Below are 25,140 nucleotides of genomic sequence, written 5' to 3' on the forward strand. Positions count from 1 at the left end.
CTAAAGCAGATACAAAGTGTACTAGGGACTGGAAAAGAGAAATAAATATTATTGTATATGAGTAAAAGAGCGAAGAGTGAAAATGGCAGGCATTAGAGGGGTACAGGCTGCCATAATTATATTTATATTTCTTCTTCAATTCCATGAAGAAAGAAATCAGTCATGGGGGCTGGAAAAGGTGAATGGAGTAACAGCGCCCTGGACAGTAAAAGCCCAACAGTTGCCATCCTACCAGAAAAGTAAACCTCACTATCACCGCAAGGTATGGCAACACCGCATACCCAAACAAAAACAGTGGCACACAGATCTTATTGTAGCGCTCTTAAGTGGTGATATCCAAATTAATCCAGGACCTCAAACTATTGTGCAGAGGCAAAACAGACAGATAAATGACGGCGATAATCACGGTCTAGTAGCTAGGGATGATAACCTTAACTCCATATGTAATGCATACATAGGTCAATGTGAGACAATACAGCCATTATTATCTCAAACACTACCAAACAGGTGCATACACTGTACTAAAGTACGCATGAAAAACAGAAAAGGCACCTTATGTAAAATGTGTAAGGGGTGAGTGCATGATGGATGTATGTACAATTATAGCAACGGTGCCAGAATTCATTTTGTGTAACAAATGCACTTTGGCACAGTTACCCTTTAGCAGTGATGACATTGATTTACCTAATTTTAATACAAAGGACCCATTGCCATATATTGATGATTATGATTGTTTTATGAAAACAGGCCTTCACTTTATTCATGTCAATGCACGATCACTTCTTCCTAAATTGGCAGAGATTAGGATTCTAGCTAACAAAATTAGGGCGGCAGTTATAACCATCTCTGAATCTTGGTTGGATGATACGGTGACTGACGACGAGGTCAAAATAGAAGGTTACAATATAAAACGCTTAGATAGGAACAGAAAGGGTGGTGGAGTATATGCCTACATTAGAAATGACTTAGCTTACAACCCAAGACCTGATTTAAATAACAATAAACTGGAGATTCTATGGTTTGAAGTGCTGCTTCCCAAGACCAAACCCATCTTAGTAGGAACTAGTTACCGCCCTCCTACCCAGGACCAGTTCTTAGAAGACTTTTCCTGAGTCTTGTCCGGAGTTGAAAACAATTGCGAGACAATAATACTGGGCGACTTCAATATCTGTTTTCAGCAGCAAAATAACGGGCTATGCAAAAGGTATAAGCAAATTCTAGGATTATATAGCTACACCCAACTAATTAATACACCAACCCGGATCACGCAGTTCTCAGCCACCCTAATTGACCACATACTTTGCAACCGCGCTGAGAACATTAGTCAGTCAGGCGTCATTACCACAGGTCTTAGTGATCATTTCATCATTTACTGCACCAGGAAAATCACTAGGGATAGGATAGGCCTACACAGGACAATAAAAATGAGGTCAACTAGAAACTACAGTAAAGAAACACTGGTAAATAGGCTACACAATTGTGACTGGACAGAGATAACAAGTTGCACAGACGTAAACGATGCCTGGGAAAAATTCAAAACAATGTTCACTACCATTCTTAATAATATTGCACCAGTTAAAGAGGTTAGGATTAAACGAAGAACTGAACCCTGGATGACTACTGAGATATTAGATAATATGAAATTCAGAGACCAGCTGCTAAAAAGATTTAAAGCAAACAGACAGGATATTGCAGCACTAAATGAATTCCAAAGGGTGAGGAACAGAGTACAGAGGCTTATAAAAGGAGCAAAGGCAAAGCACTATTGCTCAAAAATTGAAGAGTATAAGCATAACCCCAGAAAGCTCTGGCAACAACTAAAACAGTTGGGGTATAGCCATAAGCCAGTAGATAGGTCTAACATAGTACTCACTATCGATAATGAGGTATGCCACGAAACATCTAAGGTGGCAAATTGCTTTAATTCCTACTACACATCTGTTGCATCAACACTAGTAAGTAAACTACCAGCTGCATCAAATACCTTTAACACAGACTCTGATAAGTTTCAAACATACTATACCAATAAAGGGGTAACCCCAAACAGTTGTCAACTAGTAAGTGTATCTCATGACTTCATTCAAAAAGAACTAAGCAGGTTAAACCCAACTAAGAGCACAGGCCCTGATAACATCCCGTCTAAGTTCCTAAAAGATGGTGCTTCTGAACTGTCAATCCCTATTGCTCACATAATAAATCTATCAATCACCACTAATACCGTACCGGAGGGGTTCAAGGAGGCCAGAGTTACTCCTATCTTCAAGAAAAATAATAGGTCTGATGTAAGCAACTATAGACCTGTTAGTATACTCAGTATAATATCTAAAATTCTGGAGAGGGCGGTGTATTCTCAAGTAGTTAAGTACCTTAATGACAACAGCATTCTCCATAGCTATCAATCGGGCTTTAGAAGATCCTACTCAACCGATACCTCCCTTATTAATCTGATGGATTACCTGAGAACTGAAATGTCAAAAGGGAACCTCATAGGTATGGTAACCTTAGACCTGCAAAAGGCCTTCGATACTGTCAACCACAATATATTATGTAAGAAACTTCAAGCTATCGGTATAGGTTCTGTAGACTGGTTTAAGTCCTACCTTAGCAACAGGAGACAAATAGTCAAAATCAACAAAACGGAATCAGAACCCCTGCCGATAACATGTGGAGTTCCCCAAGGTAGTATTCTGGGTCCCTTATTATTCTTATGTTATGTCAATGATATGCCTATCAGTGTCAAGTGCAAACTCCTACTGTATGCAGATGACAGTGCTCTGTTAGTGACAGGTAAAGACCCACAAGATATTGCTAATGTTTTAACACTGGAACTGGAGTCCTGCAGCAAATGGTTAGTAGACAACAAACTATCATTACACCTAGGGAAAACTGAAGCCATTCTCTTTGGAACGAAACATAAACTGAGAAGGGTAAATAATTTTAATGTTCAGTGTAATGGGGAGTCCATCACTTTGGTTTCATCAGTAAAATATCTGGGAATCCCCTTTGACCCATGCATGTCAGGAGAATTGATAGGGAACAGTGTAGTAAAGAAAGCGAATGCCAGACTGAAGTTCCTGTATAGACAAGCACAGTGTCTACCTACTGAGGCTCGCAGGACCCTATGTCTAGCCCTTATACAATGCCATATGGATTACGCTTGCTCTTCATGGTACTCTGCCTTGACTTAAAAAATGCGACTGAAAGATAGACTGTAAGGAAACGTGTCGAAATCACCCAGAACCCGGGCCCTCCGTGTGTGAAAACCAGGCTCACCCAGAACAAAATAAGATTCATCCTGGGGCTGGGACCAAGAGAACATGTAGGCCAGGATGAATTACAGCAGTTGGATATGCTGAATGTTGAAGACAGAGTAAAACAACTGAAGCTAAATCATGTTTATAAAATTGCTCACGAACAGTGTCCAGAATATCTTGCTGTCAATTTTGTCAAGGTTGGGAACCAAAGCAATCATAGTACTAGGGGGAGAGAGCACAACTTTGTAGTACCCACAGTCAGTGGCCAGGCGTCAAACACCTTTTATTGTACAGCAATAAAGGAATGGAACAGACTACCCGCACATGTCAAAGCCAGTCATAGCATGAACCAGTTCAAGAAGACTGCCAAAAAGTGTCTGATGAATGAAGCTACAGAAAGGGAGGGGAATGATTTTCTATTTTTTAGCTAAAATACGTGTAAATTTTACCTTATCCCTAGTAATGACCCTCGTATTGTAGATAGTCTTAATGACCCTCGTGTAGTAGATAGTCTTTTTAGTATGATAATAAGATGTTATCTTCATTGTAGAATAATAAGAAAATATTATAACCTTTATATTATAATAATAAGGTAAAAGGACCCCAATGGAAATAAGTCACTCTGTCTGACTTTTTTGGGTTATCCCAGGTTCTCTACACATATGCTGCTATGTATGATAATTCTATGTAACTGTATTTGTGTATACCTGAATAAATTTACTTACTTACTTACTACTTACTTACTTACCCAAAAATCGAAAAAATATGGAAATTTCTTGTAGAAACGTCGTAGAACATTCATACTGGTAACATTGTGTTGCCAAAGAGTTGAGCTATTTTTCAGTATATATATGTTACCAGTATGAATGTAACATACAAACATGTTATATACTCTAGGCTGAATAAAATAGTCCATAATATGACGAAAGATTATCGGGAATATTTCGATAAATATTGAGTTACTCCTCTCCATGTCCCATTCTTTGGTCTCGAAGTAAGAGAAAACGGTATTTTGAAGAGGTTAACTGCACTAGAACATCAGTTTACTATGAAATACACCCAAACAAACGCGATTTTCGCGATTTTTTTTTTTTTTTTGAGACGGTGGCCGGCCGGCGCTCCCGGCCGATATCTCGGAAGTAACTTATTCACCTAATGTCCAAACTTTTCGCTTTATTACTGAATTAAATGGAATATAATACTCACAAAAGTTGTAGAATAATGATTTCTCCATTTTTCGGTGACCAAATTTTGGAAATATTCCAAATACTTTGGGAGTTATGTGGGAGTAAAGGGCAGATTTTTTTTGCAATATTCCAGGAACCAACAAACTTTATTTTTTGTGAAATAAAGATAAGGTTATTTAGAGAAAAGAACTCACCGATAATTAGTATAAGCATTGTTCTCTCGGCACCAAGTGTCCAAACAACCTTACGTAGTCCCATATAAGAGAAAGTTTGGCCACAAGGGCATTTTCAATAAATCAGTCATTTCTCAGTTGTTGTTTGAGGTATATTTTTGATAAATATTTTCAAGAATGAGTGAAACCACTTTGTCTTGTGTACCAAAACCGGAGAAAATCGGACGGTAAACAACAGAGTTACAGATGAGAGTAAGACACATGTGCAACATCTGGGTATCTTTATTGTAGACGTTTCGCCATCCAGTGGCTTTATCAATACAAATTCCAGGACATAACTTGAAGACAGTAGAACTATGTACAGAAGATGAGGTAATCAGTCCCTCAACCTAGGAGTAGGTGCGAACAGCACCATAGTCGTGGAGATTCTGAAGCAGAAGAAAGAATCCTGGCGCTTATATAGTAACGTCAGGTGAAGCAGACGAGGGCAAATTCACTGGTGGGCGGGATTCCCCAGTGGAAGTAGGTCCTTCCCAAAGAGATGGGTTAGTTGTAGTAGTAGTTGTCGTAGTTGTGAAGGTTATGTACATGTCCTCAGAATTAAGATTCCATGATGTTGCAGTGTCTGACAAGTTGTGTACGAATCTTAATTCTGAGGACATGTACATAACCTTCACAACTACGACAACTACTACTACAACTAACCCATCTCTTTGGGAAGGACCTACTTCCACTGGGGAATCCCGCCCACCAGTGAATTTGCCCTCGTCTGCTTCACCTGACGTTACTATATAAGCGCCAGGATTCTTTCTTCTGCTTCAGAATCTCCACGACTATGGTGCTGTTCGCACCTACTCCTAGGTTGAGGGACTGATTACCTCATCTTCTGTACATAGTTCTACTGTCTTCAAGTTATGTCCTGGAATTTGTATTGATAAAGCCACTGGATGGCGAAACGTCTACAATAAAGATACCCAGATGTTGCACATGTGTCTTACTCTCATCTTGTCGGTATTATATACCATTCGTACACAACAGAGTTACAGATTTTGCCCGACGGCCCCCTTTAGGTGCTTGTCCAGTGCCAGCTTGAAGACTGCCAGGGGTCTGTTGGTAATCCCCCTTATGTATGCTGGGAGGCAGTTGAACAGTCTCGGGCCCCTGACACTTATTGTATGGTCTCTTAACGTGCTAGTGACACCCCTGCTTTTCATTGGGGGGATGTTGCATCGTCTGCCAAGTCTTTTGCTTTTGTATTGAGTGATTTTCGTGTGCAACTTCGGTACTAGTCCCTCTAGGATTTTCCAGGTGTATATAATCATGTATCTCTCCCGCCTGCATTCCAGGGAATACAGTTTTAGGAACCGGTGTGACACTAAGCCTATGCTCTCTGGGTTAATTTGTTGGGCATATTGGAATTATGAGACTTTAACAATAACAAGTCTCTCTCAGTATCCCAAGTCAGCCCCAGCACATTACTGCATATAGGCACTTCAACTCCATGGCCATCCATATTTATTGATCCCTCAAAATGGACTAATTACTGTTCCATTCCCTCAGGGGCATCCTTGCACCTTGCATTATTTCATTAACCCCTTCACATATCCTCATTAGTTCCTCTTCATTTGACGTCACCCGGAAATTGTCCACATAAGATTATTTACCCAATTACTTCGCTCAGTGGACCACCTGTGCACTTAAGGTGTGCATTTATCGTCGCCTGAAGTAAGAACAATTTATTATTTAACTGTTTATTAATTATATCTTTATAAGCAGTCAACAATTTTGGTGCCTTGCTCAGTTCGCAGAGCTGGGCCCTTTAACTGTCCATACGCCATCCTATAATTAGTAGATAATTCTGGACGGTTTAGCCTCCACGGAAGTCGCACCCAGTAATGTCCAGATTCAGATTTAACATCCTTCAGGTATTGTTCCCGAGTAAAGGAATCATTTGGACTTTCCCCATTTATATTAATCCCAATGCTGTCCAGCTCCCGCAAATTAGACTGGTTCAACATCATTCTCGATAGAAGAATACTTGTACTGGGTTGACCTTTTATGAGTAAGACACCGTGACTGTATTCACTACTTCCTCTAGTCATTATTACTAGGCGGTAGTCTGCCATATATTATATGGCCCGTACCAGTATTGAGGAGAGTGACGCCGCATGGTTTTGGATTTATGCCCTTTATCCTGAATTATTACATCCAACACCGGCAAGGCTACCTCAGCTAGGCCATCATTATTGCCATTAGCTGCAACCTTTACATCAGTCACTGTAGTGTCAGGGTTATTAACATTATCATTATTGTCACCATTATTATAAGAATTACATACAACCCTGCACATAACTGTATGGTGCATTCCCTTGTTGCATTGATAGCAACTGTTCAATTTGGTATGACAATCCTTTACATTATGATTGTCTAGACATCTGATAAATCTGTCAAGTTCTTTCATTCTTTCCACTTTAATATCCCATGAATTATAGGCATTACAATTTTTAGAGAAATGAGTACCCTGGCAGAAGGGACAGTCTCTCTTTTCCTTGCCTGACCTCTTATTAACTGGGTTACCCTTACTGAGGTAGTTATTCCTCTTACCTCGATGTGAGGAACCTCTATTACTGATTCCTGTCACTTGATACGTGCCTATTTAACTCTTATGATTATCACCATGGGATTATTTTTCCCTTTTGAGACTTGACAGATACTTCAGAGTCATTATGTGTTATATCCTTAGAACTGATTGGCTGACTGGTCGGCAATTGAACAATTAATTCTTGCCGACCTAGTCTGATTTCCTCCAGACCGTACTCTGGAAGTTTTGGCAAACCCACCCTTTGCATTAATAGGTTGATCAACTGCCTGGCTTACACCATTTAATTTATTCAAAGCCTTACTTTTACAAGACAGTTTTTCTTCCAATTCGTAATGTTGATTAATTAAAACATTCATTTCCATTCCATCTGCACAATTCTCCAGCAGATCTCTTTCACAATCTTTCAACCACAATTTGTACCAATCAAATCTACTCTCTAAAGCATCTAAATATAACTTTAATTCATTAGGGTTCACGGTTCCTTGATTCATTAAATCAAATGCCTTCGTCACATGGCCTTTAATAGCCTGTAATGATGCTTTCATTACTCTAAAATCCACGGACTTGTCAGCCACATTAATTCCATCAGATCCAGTCATGGTTAGAGAATTATTAATCACTGATTATACAACTTAAGTAGGAGCCTTATAAGAGTAATTCTTGCACTTTACTCTTGTATAAATCCTAGCCACATATGTGCTAGCAATTAATTGGGCTAATTATCATCCACCACACGATCGATTAAATTTGTGTACTCTATACCCAATTTCTTCAATCAGTCACTTAATTATTAAGAAATTAATTCAATTAATTTTTTCACTGATTGTATCCGGTTCAGGAAGGACCAGCGGGCAGATATGGAAAATTTTCTAGGGGTGACTACCTGTACGTACCTCAACATTACATGCATACGAGTAATCTCATTGGGAGACAACACTATATTGTTTACCGTAGTCACCCCGTGTAGACATGTGAGAAAACTTCACCACCCCTGGTCACTGCAGGTGTGCCTTCGACCTCACAATCTTATCCATATCTATCCGAGACCAGTATAGATTGGATAGCACCCACAAGTACGGCGTTACTAATTAACTGTGGACTGTACAGATTATATTTGATTAACACAAGCCTATCCGATGTTATCCTGACGCCAAATGACTTCGAACAGGCGATAAATGACATGCCCATACACTCTGCCCCAGGGCCAGACTCATGGAACTCTGTGTTCATCAAGAACGAGCCTTTTCCATCCTATGGAGAGGGAGCATGGACACGGGGGTCGTCCCACAGTTACTAAAAACAACAGACATAGCCCCACTCCACAAAGGGGGCAGTAAAGCAACAGCAAAGAACTACAGACCAATAGCACTAACATCCCATATCATAAAAATCTTTGAAAGGGTCCTAAGAAGCAAGATCACCACCCATCTAGAAACCCATCAGTTACACATCCCAGGACAACATGGGTTTAGAACAGGTCGCTCCTGTCTGTCTCAACTATTGGATCACTACGACAAGGTCCTAAATGCACTAGAAGACAAAAAGAATGCAGATGTAATATATACAGACTTTGCAAAAGCCTTCGACAAGTGTGACCATGGCGTAATAGCGCACAAAATGCGTGCTAAAGGAATAACAGGAAAAGTCGGTCGATGGATCTATAATTTCCTCACTAACAGAACACAGAGAGTAGTCGTCAACAGAGTAAAGTCCGAGGCAGCTACGGTGAAAAGCTCTGTTCCACAAGGCACAGTACTCGCTCCCATCTTGTTCCTCATCCTCATATCCGACATAGACAAGGATGTCAGCCACAGCACCGTGTCTTCCTTTGCAGATGACACCCGAATCTGCATGACAGTGTCTTCCATTGCAGACACTGCAAAACTCCAGGCGGACATCAACCAAATCTTTCAGTGGGCTGCAGAAAACAATATGAAGTTCAACGATGAGAAATTTCAATTACTCAGATATGGTAAACATGAGGAAATTAAATCTTCATCAGAGTACAAAACAAATTCTGGCCACAAAATAGAGCGAAACACCAACATCAAAGACCTGGGAGTGATCATGTCGGAGGATCTCACCTTCAAGGACCATAACATTGTATCAATCGCATCTGCTAGAAAAATGACAGGATGGATAATGAGAACCTTCAAAACTAGGGAGGCCAAGCCCATGATGACACTCTTCAGGTCACTTGTTCTATCTAGGCTGGAATATTGCTGCACACTAACAGCACCTTTCAAGGCAGGTGAAATTGCCGACCTAGAAAATGTACAGAGAACTTTCACGGCGCGCATAACGGAGATAAAACACCTCAATTATTGGGAGCGCTTGAGGTTCCTAAACCTGTATTCCCTGGAACGCAGGAGGGAGAGATACATGATTATATACACCTGGAAAATCCTAGAGGGACTAGTACCGAACTTGCACACGAAAATCACTCACTACGAAAGCAAAAGACTTGGCAGACGATGCACCATCCCCCCAATGAAAAGCAGGGGTGTCACTAGCACGTTAAGAGACCATACAATAAGTGTCAGGGGCCCGAGACTGTTCAACTGCCTCCCAGCACACATAAGGGGGATTACCAACAGACCCCTGGCAGTCTTCAAGCTGGCACTGGACAAGCACCTAAAGTCAGTTCCGGATCAGCCGGGCTGTGGCTCGTACGTTGGTTTGCGTGCAGCCAGCAGCAACAGCCTGGTTGATCAGGCTCTGATCCACCAGGAGGCCTGGTCACAGACCGGGCCGCGGGGGCGTTGACCCCCGGAACTCTCTCCAGGTAAACTCCAGGTATTAGTGTAACTGAATGAAGGGGGGGGAGGGTAGGTTACACATGGACATATCCATCAAGGAAAAACACTTGTACATAATCTCACCACTTACCAGATATTCTCTGGTGGTCACTTGATGTAGCTGGATCACCCATACCCTATCCAATTACAACATACCTAACTGGCCAGTATCAGTCTGCTATAACTAGAAAGGTTACTTAGCTGAGGGTGATTAATGCTCCTTATTTCCTCCATTCACCGTCTCAGGCTGGTGGCCTGGTGGCTAAAGCTCCCGCTTCACACACAGAGGGCCCGGGTTCGATTCCCGGCGGGTGGAAACATTTCGACACGTTTCCTTACACCTGTTGTCCTGTTCACCTAGCAGCAAATAGGTACCTGGGTGTTAGTCGACTGGTGTGGGTCGCATCCTGGGGGACAAGATTAAGGATTAAGGCTAACCCTCCGGGGTTAAAAATCCGAACGAAATCTTATCTCTCTTATCATTTCGATGTCCTGCTACACCGACACGGTTCTTATTCCAGCAGGTTTGTCCCGGTTTAGAAGTCGTGAATCCATAAAAACTTCACTATCCTCGAGACAGGAACAACGAGGTAAACATGTGCACACACATTCTGGGAATTGCAGCTCATATCACTTCAACGGTTCCTTAACTTGGTGTTACTATCACTGATTACATTACAATTCACAAGACGATTTAATGTCTCATAATTATTGTACACATTAGAGGTCACTCCATTAAGATCTGAGACCTATGAGCGAGGATTAACTCACGGATATTTCTCCTGGACACACACCATGGCCGCGCACCAGTCACCCCCGGTCGAACCATTATTAACTAATTTTACCACCCTTTTACGGTGGTCCCGTAAATCACGTTCCCTCACTCTTCACCAGGAACAGTTACGACACTTCCTATTATGAAGTGAGGCCTATATTAATCCTTAGGCCGCCGTGAACGCCAATTTCCTGTTCCCATGTTTTCACAGCCTCCTCACTCCATTCAAAAAACTCCCGCTTCTCCATGCCCTGACTCGACCTGTCCCCTCCGCACATCCGCACAGGCGCAAGGCGAACCCAGTTGGTTCTATTCCAAATACAATTTAGAACAACAGTAATGCATTAATCATGTTATTTACATTATAAAAATATATACAGTATAATTATAAGTAAGTAAGTAAGTTTATTCAGGTATACACAAATACAGTTACATAGAATTATCATACATAGCAGCATATGTGTAGAGAACCTGGGATAACCCAAAAAAGTCAGACTGAGTGACTTATTTCCATTGGGGTCCTTTTACCTTATTATTATAATATAAAGGTTGTAATATTTTCTTATTATTCTATAATGAAGATAACATCTTATTATCATACTAAAAAGACTATCTACTACACGAGGGCCATTAAGACTCTACAATACGAGGGTCATTACTAGGAATAAGGTAAAATTTACACGTATGTTAGCTAAAAAATAGAAAATCATTCCCCTCCCTTTCTGTAGCTACATTCATCAGACACCTTTTGGCACTCTTCTTGAACTGGTTCATGCCATGACTGGCTTTGACATGTGCAGGCAGTCTGTTCCATTCCTTTATTGCTGTACAATAAAAGGTATTTGAAGCCTGGCCAATGACTGTGGGTACTACAAAGTTGTGCTCTCTCCCCCTAGTACTATGATTGCTTTGGTTCCCAACCTTGACAAAATTGACAGCAAGATATTCTGGACACTGTTTGTGAGCAATTTTATAAACATGATTTAGCTTCTGTTGTTTTACTCTGTCTTCAACATTCAGCATATTCAACTGCTGTAATTCATCCTGGCCTAAATGTTCTCTTGGTCCCAGCCCCAGGATGAATCTTACAATTTTGTTCTGGGTGATTTGCAGTCTATCTTTCAGTTTTTTTGTCAAGGCAGAGTACCATGAAGAGCAAGCGTAATCCATATGGCATTATATAAGGGCTAGACATAGGGTCCTGCGAGCCTCAGTAGGTAGACACTGTGCTTGTCTATACAGGAACTTCAGTCTGGCATTCGCTTTCTTTACTACACTGTTCCCTATCAATTCTCCTGACATGAATGGGTCAAAGGGGATTCCCAGATATTTTACTGATGAAACCAAAGTGATGGGCTCCCCATCACACTGGACATTAAAATTATTTACCCTTCTCAGTTTATGTTTCGTGCCAAAGACAATGGCTTCAGTTTTCCCGAGGTGTAATGATAGTTTGTTGTCTACTAACCATTTGCTGCAGGACTCCAGTTCCAGTGTTAAAACATTAGCTAAATCTTGTGGGTCTTTACCTGACACTAACAGGGCACTGTCATCTGCATACATTTAGAGTTTGCACTTGACACTGATAAGCATGTCATTGACATAACATAAGAATAATAAGGGACCCAGAATACTACCTTGGGGGACTCCACATGTTATCGGCAGGGGTTCTGATTCCGTTTTGTTGATTTTGACAATTTGTCTCCTGTTGCTAAGGTAGGACTTAAACCAGTCTACAGAACCTATACCGATAGCTTGAAGTTTATTACATAATATATTGTGGTTGACAGTATCGAAGGCCTTTTGCAGGTTTATGGGAATTTATTTTCCACAGATTACATAAGAACTGAAATGTCAATGGGGAACCTCATAGGTATGGTAACCTTAGACCTGGAAAAGGCCTTCGATACTGTCAACCACAATATATTATGTAAGAAACTTCAAGCTATCGGTATAGGTTCTGTCGACTGGTTTAAGTCCTACCTTGGTTTAGAAAGACACGTAAGCAAACACTATGACATATTTATTAGAAAACGTTTCGGTCCTGGGACCTTGATCACTTCTAACATACAGAGGTAGAAAGGCATTATATATATAGGCGGAGAGTGAGGTGTGACGCACGTGACCTGAGGAATGTCATAAGAACATAAGAACATAAGAATGGAGGAACACTGTAGAAGGCCTACTGGCCCATGCGAGGCAGGTCCTTATCAAAACAACCTCTGTCTATGATGAGGACGGGTAGACGTTGAAATCATGTGACTCCTGTGTTATTGGGTTGGTGGTGCTTAAGTATCATGTATGCCAATGTTTTTGAAATTTTGTAGTTTCCAGTGTTGCGTTCTATAGTGTCGGTGACGGCGATTAGTGAGGCTTCTAGGCACCGTCGGCGTCTGAGGTCTGGTTCGGTGAGAACGAGTTGTGCCTCATTCCAGTTCATCAAATGTCCCGTGGAGTCTCTGTGGAGGACACAGGCGTACCTTACATCGTCTCTGTTAGAGGCATTTCGATGCTCATTCAAGCGGACTGCAAGATCTCTGCCTGTCTCGCCTACATATTTCTTGGGACAGAACCCACAGGGGATAGTGTAGACGCCTGCTGTAGAAGTTAGAGGTGTGGGGCTGCGTTTCGTAGTGAAGTCTTTGATAGATGATGTGTTTATGGTGGAAACGTTGATGTTACTCATAGCAAGTGCCCGGCGAGTATTCGTGGCAACATCACCACATGGGAGTACTATGAACTGCTTAGGGGGCTGTTCCATGGGCGGTTTGTTGAGAATAGCTTGTGCCTTAAGTCTGCAATCTCGGATGAAGAAAGATGGGAACTGAAGACGTGTAAAGGCTTGTGTTATGTAAGTGCATTCTTCTTCTAGAAAACAAGGGCTGGAGGCAGGTACACATTCTACACCAGAGCACTGCTTACTCACGATGCATTACTCTAACAGAGTAAAGATCAAACCAGCGAGCGGCACAACCAATGAGTCGTCCAAACTAGCACTTGCAGCTGTCGTTAGTGGCAGGCTGCAAGTCAAATGTAATGCGATTTTATCGCTCAAAGAGGCCTTTGTTGTCGTCTGTACAGACGACACAGAGGCTGAGAAACTACTTACCACCACTGCTACTACCACTCTACGAGACCAGGGATTTCTTGTCTTGACTTCCCCAGCACTGAGGGCCAGGAGAACTGTGTTCCTCAAGCGACTCGACAACCTTATCACTGTACAGGCCACTGAAGAAATCAAGTCATCTATCGAAGCAAAGAACCCTTGGGCCAAGGTGGACTTCATTACTAAAATACCCAATGCTTCATCCATGCTGAAGGTCACCTTCAGTGACGTCAACATGGCAGCCAGAGCTCTCGCTGAGGGCCTGGCTATTCACTACTTCCACATCAACCCAGCCTTCATCGAAGCAGAGAAATTCCAACATATCTCACAGTGCTATAATTGTTACTCATACTTACACACCACAAATGATTGTCCTACCAAGGACAAGAAGTTCTGCTCCACCTGTGGCCGTGAGGGTCATGACTTCAAGAATTGCACTACTGCTTCACCACCTAAATGCTTGAACTGCAAGAATGACCACCATACTCTTGCTGCCAGGTGCCCTACCAGAAGAGACATACTCAAGAAACAACAACAACAAAAGAAACCCAACCCACAAGCAACCACATATTCTGCTATCGCCAAGCTTCAAGCAGACACTACCAAGATACTACATGCCACGCAAGCTGCTCCCACCACTTCCCTGCCAGCACCTACTGCCGACTCCACCAAGATTCTTTGTTGCATTATGTATGCTCATGTACAGAATGCAGCTGAGCCTGGTTCCTTCAACACCACCATCAATGAACTTTTCAAACTAAACAATATGCCTGGCCTCACATTCCCTGCATCACCACCTTCCACTGAGATCTTAAAATCTACTGCAAATATTACCAGCATCACCGCTGCTCCACCGCTGTCACAACCTCCACTAGACACAGAGATGGACCAATCAGAGACCTCTGAGACGTCGGCAAAACCCACCAATGAGAGTCCACTACCACTTTCATCCACTGCTAGAGCAACTGACCAGTCGGAAATCTCGCCTTCACCAGTTCAGCCACCAGCCAAGAAAGCAAAAACACAAGACACTGCGGATGCACCTCACGGTGCCACTGTCACTGACACTGCTGCACCACAACGGGTCCGATATCTGAAGGGTGTATACTTCTACACAACCAAGGAGTATAAGAACACAATGCTGTCTTCAGAAATCCATCATCACCTCCAGGACGGAACAGTCAAGTATACCTACGACCAAACTGCTACATACACCAATGAAGACATGACCAGACTACTCACTGCCAACACCCAACACCTTGTGGAAGTCAAGTACACCTCAAAGAGGAAATTCAGGATGCTTCAGAATAGGGACCTTGAAGACGGTACCCTCGTCTAGCACGACTATCCATGACCATTCACCCAGCACTTTGCTGTCCGCTAAAGCTGGGGTGTGGCTCCAATCAACCCTGTAACTGCTGCCTCTGCCCGACTGCGCTTCTCTTTGGGGAAGTCAGCCCAAGATAGAAGAAGACGACATCCTCCAACCGGAGGGCCAAGAAAGAAGAAAGATGATTATCGTCACCCCCCACCCGGAGGGCCACTGCCGGGTCACCATCTGGAGAAGACCTGGGCCAGAAGGACCTGCGAATCAACATGAATGAAAATGAACACCAACACACGACACTCCACACAGGAGAGCACAGCGCTAGCACGATCGACACCATGCATTGCCCTTCTAGGGCATGGTTGGTGCCAGAGCCCGAGTTTGTACCTTACAAGATGAGGGGGGTACTTGTGCCTCCTCCCATGGGAGACTTAGGTCTCAGACACTCCCTAGACAGGGAGCCAGTGCCGGGCCACCACTTGGAAGGGCCCGGGCCGGGAAAATACCGGCGAATCTTTAACAACAACAACAACCTCTGTATGTTAGAAGTGATCAAGGTCCCAGGACCGAAACGTTTTCTAATAAATATGTTATAGTGTTTGCTTACGTGTCTTTCTAAACCAACTTGTCGGTATTTATTACCAAGGTTTATACCAAGTCCTACCTTAGCAACAGGAGACAAATTGCCAAAATCAACAAAACGGAATCAGAACCCCTGTTGATAGCATGTGGAGTTCCCCAAGGTAGTATTCTGAGTCCCTTATTATTCTTATGCTATGTTAATGACATATTCTTCTTTGCCTGCTGTGCGGAGAGAGATGAGCCAACGCCGGTGTACCATAGTCAGTGAGGGAGCGTATAGCTTGTATATAGTACAAGCGGTAGTTTATGTTCACCCATCAGTAAAATGAGTACCTGGATGTTAGTCGACTGGTGTGGGTCGCATCCTGGGACAAAACTGACCTAATTTGGTATATAGAAAGCCACTTGTTATGCTCAGCATAACAAGTGGCTTTCTATATAGTAGTATGTCATTGATGTCAGCTAGGACTATATACTTTGTACATGTACTTGTAGTAAATAAAAATGTAAACTTCTATATCATCTTAGAGACTACAGTGAGTACGGTAGTGTATGTGCGGCTCCCTCGTCTCTGACCAACCTTTATTTCCAACAAGTTTGAAGAGTTATCTTCACTGTAAGGATGCTGTATAGCCCTTGTGGCTTAGCGCTTCTTTTTGATTATAATAATAATACACTGTAAGGTGTACATACACATGTATATCTAAGTATATACTGAGACTTTACCTTGATCCATATTAAAGAGGCTTAAGTATTTTTGACAGGTGATGTACAGGTTAACTGTAGCATTAATGACCATGGTGTAGTAGACAGGATTTAAACTCAGTAAAGCAACCAGCGGATTATTATTATAATCACAGGAAAGCGCTAAACCCGTAGGATTATACAGCGCATGTCGGGGGGGGGGGGAATAGAAGGTATTCAGGCTCAATTCAGGGAACCGAAGCACAGATCCAATTCCCTAAATAAACCATACCCCGGGCGGGATAGAACCCGCGGTCAGAGAGTCTCAAAACTCCAGCCCGTCGTGTTAGCCACTGGACCAGCTAGCCACAATAAGATTCATCCAACTAGGTATATTTCTACACCATAGGAAGGTTAGCACAGGCACCTCTGTGGACGAATCTTTTTGTGGCTAGCTGGTCTAGTGGCTAACACGACAAGATAAGATAAGATAAGATTTCGTTCGGATTTTTAACCCCGGAGGGTTAGCCACCCAGGATAACCCAAGAAAGTCAGTGCGTCATCGAGGACTGTCTAACTTATTTCCATTGGGGTCCTTAATCTTGTCCCCCAGGATGCGACCCACACCAGTCGACTAACACCCGGGTACCTATTTGCTGCTAGGTGAACAGGACAATAGGTGTAAGGAAACGTGTCGGAATTTCCACCCGCCGGGAATCGAACCCGGGCCCTCCGTGTGTGAAGCGGGAGCTTTAGCCACCAGACCACCGGGCCACGGGCTGGAGTTTTGATATTTTGGTTATTCTAGGTAATTACACATGTTGCTATGTATGATAATTTATGTAACTATTTGTGTATTCTTGTACCTGAATAAACTTAATAAACAGTTAATTTACTTGATTAATCGATCTTCATAATATTTAATTAAATGATAAATATATCACAATATTATTATTTTAAAATAAAGTGCAAGAGTTTTAAATTTAAATAAACGACTTTTATTATATAATGAATCCGAAGTTTACTAATAATGTGTTATATATATAGACAGACTGGTTATAAATGACCATAATTTTTAAAGGGGTGGACCGGTAAGCCAGCGGAAGGCCTCGGTCAGATGACCAAAAGCTCCAAAGGCGGGTCATCATCTGACTAAGACCAGCGTCAGGAAACATTTGTCCTGATTCCTGACGAACCTTACCTAACCTAACCTAACTAATAATGTGGTTTAAGTAAGTTTATTTAGATACAAGAATACTTAATTACAATTATATAAATTTGGGTGACTATAATTATCATACATTTTATTAAGTGTAGCAGCGCTGTATAGCCCTTGTGGCTTAGCGCTTCTTTTTGATTATAATAATAATAATAATAATTATTAAGTGTAAATTACTTAGAATAAGACAAAAAAGGTGCCAGTTATTTATGTAGTGTTGTGAGGTTATGGTTATTTTCACTGTTAATGTTAAGTTTGAATGTTGGAAGTGACGCTCAAGTGACACTTGAACCCTAACTGTTGTCAAAGCTTGAGAGTGAGTCTAGTTAAGCTTGAAGCTTGACACAGCTGCTAGAGAACAGCTTTATCACCACAGGTAAGACAGACATAGGTAACATACGTATCTATATTTAGTGGGGAGGTAATTCCAGCCTTGACGCGGGTGGGTGGAGGCTCTTGATCCAAGCAACTGAAGTTATCCTCCCCTTCCTTGGATTCAACCTGAAAGCTTCACTTCACCCAGGCTCTGACTGACACTATTTAGCCTTGTAACTGATGATTATTTTACTTATTCCTTGCCAGGACAGACGTCGCCGCCTCCATGCACATGATGCCTATATTAAAAACTTTCTTTCTACAGTATAATGAAATATAGTTTGATAATTATGATACATATGTAACAGTTATTTAAATTTATTGTGAAACGTTTGGCCTACACATTAGGCTTCTTCAGTCAGGGACTGATCTCCTCCAAATTTTCTTGATGGACTGATAACATCATCTACACATCACTATTGCTTATAATTATTCTGTACTTGACTGAAGAAGTCTACTGTGTAGGCTAAAGGTTTCAGAACAAAGATACCTAACTGCTACGCAGAGCTGTATAGCCTTTGTGGTTAGCGCTTCTTTCTGATTATAATAATAATAATACACACGTCAGTCTGTGTTGTATACCATTTATCGTATTCAGAATGTTGTTAACATGTAATACAATGTTAGTCACTAGCATGTAGTATATTAAGATTTATATAATATATTATAAGGATCCCAGTGGAAATATGTCCCTTTGACTGTATTGGTTATCCTGAGTAATTTATACTGTATGATGCTTGTATTTGTGTAAATGTATCTCACCAGCATCAAGGAAGGTTCCTTGATGCTGTTGAGGGGCTCTTGATCTAGGGAATTGGATCTGTGCTCCAGTTCCCTGAATTAAACCTGAATCCCTTCCACATTCCCCCACAGGTGCTGTATAATCCTATGCGTTTAGTGCTTCCCCCTTTATTATTATAATAAATAATTAGACACCTGCTGCATATGTTCACCTAGCAGTAAATAGGTACCTGGGTGTTAGTCTACTGGTATGGGTCGCATCCTGGGGACAATAAACCTATGGTAGCTGAAATGCTCTGCATAAGAAGGGACTTACTTTATTGCATTTCATTGTCAGTTAGGTCTATATAAGTTGTATCATATACTTGTTGAAATAAAGATTATAATTATTAAATTATTATTATACTTGTATCCAGGACCCCACTAGAAATGTCAATTTGTCAAACTGTTTGGGTTATCCTGGGTAATTTACACTATGATGATTGTTCTTATGTATACCTGTGTCTAAATGAACTTACTTGAATAATTTTAAACTTTGTGTTGTTGGATATTTTATATATGCCTTTTGTTGACCTCAATGGCAATTATCAGGCTTCCTGGATTTAAAGATTTTATTTGGTCTATTAACCCAAAGGGTTGGTAACCCAGGGTTTTGGGGCAAAACCCAAGACAACTAAAGTGTGGCTAAATAAGTTTATTTAGGTACAGGTACAAATGAATAGTTACATAAATTATCATACATAGTAACATATTTAAATTACCTAGGATAACCCCTCAAAAAGTCGGTGACTTATTTCCATTTGGGTCCTTGATAGATCTGTATAATAAATCACAGGTTGATAAATAAAATGTTTGTGCAACATTTGGGTATCTTTATTCTGGCAACTTTCCCAGGATGAAGATGCATTAATGTCTCATTTATCAACATGTCGGTTTTTGAAACTATTCAAACCATAAGTGTTGGAGTAAAACAATTTTGTGTTACACCCATTTATTTAATAATATTCTGTCTAAAATCTCATGACTTCAGCCTCAAATGTTACTTAAAATTTTCTTGCTTTGCTCTGTTGCTTCCTAACAAAGACCTTTTGGTCAAGAAAATAAGTTTATTTAGGTACACATTTATTCATTTTTGGGCAATTACAATTATTGTAGTAATTTTCAAGTCGGTTGCCTAGAATAACACCCCAAAAAAATCGCTTATTTCTATTGGGGCCTTTGGGACAAATTGTCTTTCACAACTTTACTATTAGATACAGTACAGTGGAACCCCAGATATTGGCCGAATCGAATTCTGGCCGCTTTTTTGGCTGAAATTTTGTTGTAGATTTTGGCCGGAAACTCAGAAATCGGCCATATTGGATGCGTCTGCACACCATTCCCCCGTGTTCGTGAGTCAGTCTAGCTGTGTCTGGGTGAGAGCAATATTCTGTGTGTTCATCCAAACATATTCTTATAATTCATTGTTTTTTGTGGTTATTTATTGAATGCAACTGCAAAATAAGCCACCATGGGCCCTAAGAACATTCCTAGTGCCAGCCATTTGGTAATAAAGTGAGAAAGACAATAGAATTCAAGAAAGAAATTGTATCAAAGTACGAGAGGAGTGTATATGTCTTGGAGCTTGCTAGGGTATATGGGAAATCCAGATCAACAGTCACTTCCATCCTGGCAAAGAAAGTAGAAATCAAGGAAGCTGATGTTGCAAAAGGGGTAAATATGCTAACAAAACAAAGAGCATCAACAATTGAAGATGTGGAGAAGTTATTGTTGGTGTGGATCAACAATAAACAATTAGCAGGAGATAGTACAGTGGACCCTCGTCTAACGAACGCATCGCATAACGTTAAATCCGCCTAGCGATACATTTTAACGCAAAAATTTTGCCTCGGCTAGCGCTAAAAAACTCGCTCAACGCGATTCGTTGAAGATGCGTCCACGTGTGGCCTGAGCCCGCCTCACTTGTTCCGTGGGTGCCAGTGTTTACAAGCCAGCCACCGCGTTCGCTTCCAAGCATACATTCGGAACATTTCATATTATCACAGCCTTTTTAGTGATTGCATCTGCAAAATCAGTCACCATGGGCCCCAAGAAAGCTTCTAGTGCCAACCCTACAGCAAAAAGGGTGAGAATTACTATGGATATGAAGGAAGAGATCATTGCTCAGTATGAAAGTGGAGTGTGTGTCTCCGAGCTGGCCAGGTTGTACACAAAACCCCCACAATAACCCACACAATAACCAAATTCTGTAAACTCAGCATTGTAATCCTTATAGAGAATAAATTTTGAATTGAATTGAATCAACCATCGCTACTAATGTGGCCAAGAAAACAGCAATCAAGGAAGCTGTTCTTGCCAAAGGTGCAACTTTGTTTTCGAAACAGAGATCGCAAGTGATAGAGATGTTGAGAGACTGTTATTGGTGTGGATAAACGAAAAACAGATAGCAGGAGATAGCATCTCTCAAGCGATCATAAGTGAAAAGGCTAGGAAGTTGAATGAGGATTTAATTAGAAAAATGCCTGCAACTGGTGGTGATGTGAGTGAATTTAAGGCCAGCAAAGGTTGGTTTGAGAGATTTAAGAATACTCCATTCTACTGAATGAACAGCAATGCATGCAACCATATGACCTGTCTTTGTAATACTCATTTGTGCTTTATAGTTACCTGTTTACAATAATGTCTTATCACTGATTTCATCATTGCTTAGTTAATCTTAAGTTAATTTTAAGCCAGCCCGTAATGCTATGCATATAAGTGGCTTTGGCATGCTGCTCTTACCTGTATTTTTTTGTACCTCTGTATGTATGCTAAAATTTCTAAAATAAATAGTGGCATACATAGTGTGATAAGGCATGGTGAGGCTGCCAGTTCGGACCACAAAGTGGCTGAAAAATATGTGCAGGAATTCAAGGAGTACATAGACAGTGAAGGACTGAAACCTGAACAAGTGTTTAATTGTGACAAAACAGGCCTGTTTTGGAAGAAAATGCCAAGCAGGACCTACATTACTCGGGAGGAAAAGGCACTCCCAGGACATAAGCCTATGAAAGACAGGCTTACTCTGTTGATGTGTACTAATGCTAGTGGTGATTGCAAAGTGAAGCCTTTCTTGGTGTATCACTCTGAAACTCCCAGAGTGTTCAGGAAAAACAATGTCCTCAAGGCTAATTTGTGTGTGCTGTGAAGGGCTAACAGTAAGGCATGGGTCACTAGGGACTTTTTCTATGACTGGTTACACCATGCATTTGCCCCCACTGTGAAAAATTACCTAATTGAAAAGAAATTAGACCTTAAGTGCCTCCTGGTATTATACAATGCTCCTAATCATCCTTCAGACGTGGCAGAGCGACTTGCTGCGGAAATGAGCTTCATTAAGGTCAAGTTTTTGCCTCCTAATACCACTCCTCTCCTGCAGCCCATGGACCAGCAGGTCATTTCCAACTTCAAGAAACTGTACACAAAAGCTATGTTTGAAAGGTGCTTTGTAGTGATCTCAGAAACTCAATTGACTCTAAGAGAGTTTTGGAGAGATCACTTTAGCATCCTCAATTGTGTAAACATTATAGGTAAGGCTTGGGAGGGAGTGACTAAGAGGACCTTGAACTCTGCTTGGAAAAAACTGTGGCCAGAATGTGTAAACAAAAGGGATTTTGAAGGGTTTGAGGCTAACCCTGGGAATCCTATGCCAGTTGAGGAATCCATTGTGGCATTGGGGAAGTCCTTGGGGTTGGAGGTTAGTGGGGAGGATGTGGAAGAGTTGGTGGAGGAGGACAATGAAGAACTAACCACCGATGAGCTGCTAGATCATCTTCAACAGCAAGAGGCCAGACCTGAGGAAACTGCTCCAGAGGAGGGGATAGAGAAATTGGAGAAGTTGCCTACTTCAAAGATTAAGGAAATGTGTGCAATGTGGCTTAAAGTGCAAACCTTTTTTGATGAAAATCACCCTCGCACAGCTATTGCTGGTGCTGGTGACTATTACACTGACAATGTTGTGAAACATTTTAGGAATGTCATAAAGGAACGGGAGGTACAGGCCTCTGTGGACAGATATGTTGTGTGACAGAGGTCCAGTGACTCAAACTGGTCTTAGTGGCATTAACCCTTTCAGGGTCCGTCCCGTAGATCTACGGCTTTACGTTCAGGGTCCAAACCGTAGATCTACGTCATGAGCTCAGCTCACTCTGATAAACTGTGAGTGGTACATTTGGGCCTAGATATGAGAGAATACATCTACGTGGTATGTGTGCACCACATAAAACAGATCCTGCAGCACACTGTGTATAATGAGAGAAAAAAACTGAAATCATGATTTTTCGATTAAAACAGCGACTTTGCAGTGTTTTTTCGTATGTTTTTTATAGTTGTATTTGCGATTTCTTGGTCTCATTTGATAGAATGGAAGACATATTACAGAAATAGAGATGATTTTGATTGGTTTTAGCACTGGAAATGGCTTGAAACTGAGCTCAAAGTAGCGGAAATGTTAAATTTTTGCCGATTATTCAAGAGTAAACAAACGACCTCACACATCTAATACACGTCAGCTGGTGGGTCTAATATACATTCACAAATATGGTGATGATATTTATACAATTATTACAGTATTGCATAACAGTAAATCTTCTATTTTTTGGTGTGAATAAAAATTCATTATGTGAATAAAAAATCAAAATGGAATTTATTTGTAAAGCCTCAAAACATAACTAATGAACAGAGGAAATGTTAGTTTAGTTCCAGGAATACCTACATTGTTTATTCTGGAGCCTATTTTGAAATTGGAATATTTTGAACTTTGTGTTAAATTGACCAAATTAACAATTACAGATCACTTTATTTTGTAGTTGAAACAGTTGACTTGGCGATTTCTTGTGCTCAATCGATAGAATAGAAGTAATACTAGTGAAATAGCTAAGAATTTGGTTGATTGGAATAATGTAATTGGCCTAAAATGGGAGTCAAAGTCGGCAAAATCGCCGATTCGTAAATATCGCTGACACATCAAAATTCGCGAGAGCATAATTTCGTCAATTTTCCACCAAATTTCGTACTTTTTGTTTTATTACCTTCACAAAAAGATTCTCTACGATTTCATAAGAAAAAATAACAAATTTTTTTTTTTTTTGAAAATTCTTGGACACTGGGGCACCACTTCAGATTTGGGCCTTGGACCCTGAAAGGGTTAAAAGAAGGGAAGTAACCCCGGAAAAGGACTTGCCACCTCATGTCCTAATGGAAGGGGATACCCCTTCTAAACATTAACCCTTTGACTGTTTCCGACGTATAAATACGTCTTACGAGCCAATGTTTCTGACGTATTTATACGCACAAATTCTAGCGGCTTCAAATCGAGCGCCAAAGGCCTGATAGGCCTACACGGGAGAGAATGGGTCTCAGTGGTCGGTGTGCACCCTGTGAAAAAAATCTGGGACCTAGCGGTGCATTGTGGGAACGCCATGTTGTCAGTCCATTTTCACCATGCCTCTCGGTAAGAAGTTCCTCACTCCTCGGCGGATTGGAGGTCTTTTGTTCCCAAGTGATAGCTCTAACAGCGATGAAAGTGTCAGTGACAGTGAATTCAAGGGTTTTCAAGTGAGTGTTACCGAAAAAAGTGCCCAGGATAACGTAAATAGTGACGAAAACCCAGATGACCCACAACCTTCGACCTCTGGTGCTGTGCCGGCTTGTTCACGTTCACGTTCGCCTGTACCAGGACGAAAGAGGAAACTATTTGGTCGTGTACAACACCCTGATGATAGCAGTGATAGTGATAGTGATTTCAAGGTCATTGAAAGCAGTTCTAGTGACAGTGAGAGTGAATATTCCCCAGTGAAGCGCCAGTATGTACGACGTAGCATGCGGTCTGGTAGTGTTTCATATGTTGTTCCAAGGGGAAGGAGAAACTCTGGGAGCACATCCCGTGGCCCAACACCACGACCTGATAGTGAAGATGACGATATTGTAACGATGGGTATGAATGGTGACAGTGAGGGAGGAGGCAGTGGTGGTGATAGTGAGGGTGGCACGGCCCATGTGGCACCATCACCGGGCCACGCTACTAGCCACGCGGCTGACTCAGCAGAACAACCAGCCTCACCCTACCCCACACTGCCACAACCTGCACCACCACAACCTGCACAGCCACAACCACAGCCACAACCACGGTACAATATCCAGACCCCACCAGCAGACCGCATCTGGGATTGGCAGGACGGTGACGAGTTTGTTCCCAGTCCCCATGACTTTGATGAAACACAAAGTGGAATAAAGCCATCTTGTCCACTTGGGAACAATGCCAGTGAACTGGACTGCTT

General features: G+C 41.5%; 2 protein-coding genes across 2 annotated transcripts in view; one reads left to right on the forward strand and one right to left on the reverse strand.

The window, feature by feature from the left end:
- Positions 1 to 25,140, reverse strand: part of LOC128685456 (glutamyl aminopeptidase-like) — a 626,129-nt gene that overhangs the window by 430,177 nt on the left and 170,812 nt on the right. The window lies entirely within an intron of this gene.
- The window catches only part of LOC128685448 (kinetochore protein NDC80 homolog), a 128,180-nt gene continuing 120,983 nt past the window's right edge, over positions 17,944 to 25,140 (forward strand). Inside the window, exon 1 of the mRNA XM_070082227.1 lies at positions 17,944 to 18,083. The gene's annotated coding sequence lies outside the window, so the exon portion shown is untranslated. The remainder of the gene's footprint in view (positions 18,084 to 25,140) is intronic.

The sequence above is a fragment of the Cherax quadricarinatus genome, chromosome 1, assembly GCF_038502225.1.
Source record: "Cherax quadricarinatus isolate ZL_2023a chromosome 1, ASM3850222v1, whole genome shotgun sequence".
Classification (NCBI taxonomy): Eukaryota; Metazoa; Arthropoda; class Malacostraca; order Decapoda; family Parastacidae; genus Cherax; species Cherax quadricarinatus.